The sequence below is a fragment of the Electrophorus electricus genome, chromosome 18, assembly GCF_041902795.1.
Source record: "Electrophorus electricus isolate QZ-2024a chromosome 18, ASM4190279v1, whole genome shotgun sequence".
NCBI classification, from domain to species: domain Eukaryota; kingdom Metazoa; phylum Chordata; class Actinopteri; order Gymnotiformes; family Gymnotidae; genus Electrophorus; species Electrophorus electricus.
In genome coordinates, this window is record NC_137514.1 from 1,737,501 (window position 1) to 1,742,500 (window position 5,000).

The 5,000-nt window shown below is 44.0% G+C and overlaps 1 non-coding gene and 2 pseudogenes across 1 annotated transcript; all 3 read right to left on the reverse strand.

Moving 5' to 3' along the window:
• Nucleotides 1-608: 608 nt before the first annotated feature.
• Nucleotides 609-727, reverse strand: LOC145652258 (5S ribosomal RNA). The gene has a single exon (XR_014118443.1). It is a non-coding gene; the product is annotated as a 5S ribosomal RNA (ribosomal RNA).
• A 1,105-nt stretch (nucleotides 728-1,832) lies between these two features.
• Nucleotides 1,833-1,941, reverse strand: LOC145652157 (5S ribosomal RNA; annotated as a pseudogene).
• A 1,120-nt stretch (nucleotides 1,942-3,061) lies between these two features.
• On the reverse strand, nucleotides 3,062-3,170 carry LOC145652147 (5S ribosomal RNA; annotated as a pseudogene).
• Nucleotides 3,171-5,000: the final 1,830 nt, after the last annotated feature.

The following is a 5,000-nucleotide window of genomic DNA, read 5'->3' on the forward strand; positions in this document are numbered from 1 at the left end:
TGCGTGCGTGTGCGTGCGTGCGTGTGCGCGCGCGCGTGTGAGTGTGTGAGAAACTGACATGGTATTTCCAGTGTGTGTGTGTGTGTGTGTGGGGGGGGGGGGGGGTTTGAGAGAGACTTGGCCGCAGGAACATCGGCCGCAGGAACTAAAATTAATTTATCCCTTCCCAAAATAAAACCCGTTAAAATGTAGATAGCACATATAATGTAGGATGGGATGCAAGAATAAAACTAAGCTCTAATCCCAAAATTACTGGACGCAGTTTAACTCGAAGCAACCTACCTCCATTTCCGTAAATAAAAGCTTTGAGTCGCGTGCGGTCGAACGCACCTACATAATTGGTCCGAAAGTGCTCGCACACACAAACCGCATAATACATAGAGTTAAGAGAAAGAGTTGTAAAAGTAAATGAATATGGAATTGTTTTGGTGAAATGCATAAAACAAAGATTCATAAGTTTATGCGAAGCTGGCGCACTTGCTAAATTCCAAAATGCTACTGTTCTAAACATAAAATGAAGAAAGAAAGCATGAAATAAAACATAAAGAACGAAGTTACGTAATACGTGAAAGGGGGAAAACCTGAAAAGAAACACAGCTAAGAAGAAAAGCTTACAGCACCTGGTATTCCCAGGCGGTCTCCCATCCAAGTACTAACAAGGCCCGACCCTGCTTAGCTTCCGAGATCGGACGAGATCGCGCGTGTTCAGGGTGGTATGGCCGTAAGCTGTGGAAAGCCCTTCTCGAAGGGATAAAACAATGCCTTACACAATTCTTTTGGTGTTTTTGCTTGCCATTTTTGATTGCTTTAACGTGCTGTTCCTCTCTGCAATATGCACGATGATCCGTTGCTTACAATTATATGAAGCTCATTTTCTGGCATAATTATCACAGTGTGTCGTTGTATTGGACACTACTTCCTACAACTAACGTCAGCTATCAACCTCTTCATCCATACGTTCAGTGAACAAATAGGCGACAACTCAAGAGACCCAGCTGTGCACAATCGCACTGTTTCAGAATAGCAAGCCAGCTTTTGTACCCCGATAATTCTGTCTACTGCTTGTAATCCTGCGTTGTGTTCTGGCGGTGTTAAAATAACGGGGCAAGCGGCAGTACTGGGTCTCTGGACCTTTACTGTAAAAACATCTACCAGTGTGTGTGTGTGTGTGTGTGTGTGTGTCTGTGTGAGAGACTGGCTTGGAATTTCCAGTGTGTGTGTGTGTGTGTGTGTGTGTGTGTGCGTGCGTGTGCGTGCGTGCGTGTGCGCGCGCGCGTGTGAGTGTGTGAGAAACTGACATGGTATTTCCAGTGTGTGTGTGTGGGGGGGGTTGAGAGAGACTTGGCCGCAGGAACATCGGCCGCAGGAACTAAAATTAATTTATCCCTTCCCAAAATAAAACCCGTTAAAATGTAGATAGCACATATAATGTAGGATGGGATGCAAGAATAAAACTAAGCTCTAATCCCAAAATTACTGGACGCAGTTTAACTCGAAGCAACCTACCTCCATTTCCGTAAATAAAAGCTTTGAGTCGCGTGCGGTCGAACGCACCTACATAATTGGTCCGAAAGTGCTCGCACACACAAACCGCATAATACATAGAGTTAAGAGAAAGAGTTGTAAAAGTAAATGAATATGGAATTGTTTTGGTGAAATGCATAAAACAAAGATTCATAAGTTTATGCGAAGCTGGCGCACTTGCTAAATTCCAAAATGCTACTGTTCTAAACATAAAATGAAGAAAGAAAGCATGAAATAAAACATAAAGAACGAAGTTACGTAATACGTGAAAGGGGGAAAACCTGAAAAGAAACACAGCTAAGAAGAAAAGCTTACAGCACCTGGTATTCCCAGGCTGTCTACCATCCAAGTACTAACCAGGCCCGACCCTGCTTAGTTTCCGAGATCGGACGTGTTCAGGTTAGTATGGCCGTAAGCTGTGGAAAGCCCTTCTCGAAGGGATAAAACAATGCCTTACACAATTCTTTTGGTGTTTTTGCTTGCCATTTTTCATTGCTTTAACGTGCTGTTCCTCTCTGCAATATGCACGATGATCCGTTGCTTACAATTATATGAAGCTCATTTTCTGGCATAATTATCACAGTGTGTCGTTGTATTGGACACTACTTCCTACAACTAACGTCAGCTATCAACCTCTTCATCCATACGTTCAGTGAACAAATAGGCGACAACTCAAGAGACCCAGCTGTGCACAATCGCACTGTTTCAGAATAGCAAGCCAGCTTTTGTACCCCGACAATTCTGTCTACTGCTTGTGATCCTGCGTTGTGTTCTGGCGGTGTTAAAATAACGAGGCAAGCGGCAGTACTGGGTCTCTGGACCTTTACTGTAAAAACATCTACCAGTGTGTGTGTGTGTGTGTGTGTGTGTGTGTGTGTGTGTGTGTGTGTCTACCAGTGTGTGTGTGTGTCTGTGTGAGAGACTGGCTTGGAATTTCCAGTGTGTGTGTGTGTGTGCGCGTGTGTGTGCGCGCGCGCGTGTGAGTGTGTGAGAAACTGACATGGCATTTCCAGTGTGTGTGTGGGGGGGGGGTGTTTGAGAGAGACTTGGCCGCAGGAACATCGGCCGCAGGAACTAAAATTAGTTTATCCCTTCCCAAAATAAAACCCGTTAAAATGTAGATAGCACATATAATGTAGGATGGGATGCAAGAATAAAACTAAGCTCTAATCCCAAAATTACTGGACGCAGTTTAACTCGAAGCAACCTACCTCCATTTCCGTAAATAAAAGCTTTGAGTCGCGTGCGGTCGAACGCACCTACATAATTGGTCCGAAAGTGCTCGCACACACAAACCGCATAATACATAGAGTTAAGAGAAAGAGTTGTAAAAGTAAATGAATATGGAATTGTTTTGGTGAAATGCATAAAACAAAGATTCATAAGTTTATGCGAAGCTGGCGCACTTGCTAAATTCCAAAATGCTACTGTTCTAAACATAAAATGAAGAAAGAAAGCATGAAATAAAACATAAAGAACGAAGTTACGTAATACGTGAAAGGGGGAAAACCTGAAAAGAAACACAGCTAAGAAGAAAAGCTTACAGCACCTGGTATTCCCAGGCTGTCTACCATCCAAGTACTAACCAGGCCCGACCCTGCTTAGTTTCCGAGATCGGACGTGTTCAGGTTGGTATGGCCGTAAGCTGTGGAAAACCCTTCTCGAAGGGATAAAACAATGCCTTACACAATTCTTTTGGTGTTTTTGCTTGCCATTTTTCATTGCTTTAACGTGCTGTTCCTCTCTGCAATATGCACGATGATCCGTTGCTTACAATTATATGAAGCTCATTTTCTGGCATAATTATCACAGTGTGTCGTTGTATTGGACACTACTTCCTACAACTAACGTCAGCTATCAACCTCTTCATCCATACGTTCAGTGAACAAATAGGCGACAACTCAAGAGACCCAGCTGTGCACAATCGCACTGTTTCAGAATAGCAAGCCAGCTTTTGTACCCCGACAATTCTGTCTACTGCTTGTGATCCTGCGTTGTGTTCTGGCGGTGTTAAAATAACGAGGCAAGCGGCAGTACTGGGTCTCTGGACCTTTACTGTAAAAACATCTACCAGTGTGTGTGTGTGTGTGTGTGTGTGTGTGTGTCTACCAGTGTGTGTGTGTGTCTGTGTGAGAGACTGGCTTGGAATTTCCAGTGTGTGTGTGTGTGTGCGCGTGTGTGTGCGCGCGCGCGTGTGAGTGTGTGAGAAACTGACATGGCATTTCCAGTGTGTGTGTGGGGGGGGTTTGAGAGAGACTTGGCCGCAGGAACATCGGCCGCAGGAACTAAAATTAATTTATCCCTTCCCAAAATAAAACCCGTTAAAATGTAGATAGCACATATAATGTAGGATGGGATGCAAGAATAAAACTAAGCTCTAATCCCAAAATTACTGGACGCAGTTTAACTCGAAGCAACCTACCTCCATTTCCGTAAATAAAAGCTTTGAGTCGCGTGCGGTCGAACGCACCTACATAATTGGTCCGAAAGTGCTCGCACACACAAACCGCATAATACATAGAGTTAAGAGAAAGAGTTGTAAAAGTAAATGAATATGGAATTGTTTTGGTGAAATGCATAAAACAAAGATTCATAAGTTTATGCGAAGCTGGCGCACTTGCTAAATTCCAAAATGCTACTGTTCTAAACATAAAATGAAGAAAGAAAGCATGAAATAAAACATAAAGAACGAAGTTACGTAATACGTGAAAGGGGGAAAACCTGAAAAGAAACACAGCTAAGAAGAAAAGCTTACAGCACCTGGTATTCCCAGGCTGTCTACCATCCAAGTACTAACCAGGCCCGAGCCTGCTTAGTTTCCAAGATCGGACGTGTTCAGGTTGATATGGCCATAAGCTGTGGAAAGCCCTTCTCGAAGGGATAAAACAATGCCTTACACAATTCTTTTGGTGTTTTTGCTTGCCATTTTTCATTGCTTTAACGTGCTGTTCCTCTCTGCAATATGCACGATGATCCGTTGCTTACAATTATATGAAGCTCATTTTCTGGCATAATTATCACAGTGTGTCGTTGTATTGGACACTACTTCCTACAACTAACGTCAGCTATCAACCTCTTCATCCATACGTTCAGTGAACAAATAGGCGACAACTCAAGAGACCCAGCTGTGCACAATCGCACTGTTTCAGAATAGCAAGCCAGCTTTTGTACCCCGATAATTCTGTCTACTGCTTGTGATCCTGCGTTGTGTTCTGGCGGTGTTAAAATAACGGGGCAAGCGGCAGTACTGGGTCTCTGGACCTTTACTGTAAAAACATCTACCAGTGTGTGTGTGTGTGTGTGTGTGTGTGTGTGTCTACCAGTGTGTGTGTGTGTCTGTGTGAGAGACTGGCTTGGAATTTCCAGTGTGTGTGTGTGTGAGAAACTGACATGGCATTTCCAGTGTGTGTGTGTGTGTGTGTGTGTGGGGGGGGGGGGGGGGGGTGTTTGAGAGAGACTTGGCCGCAGGAACATCG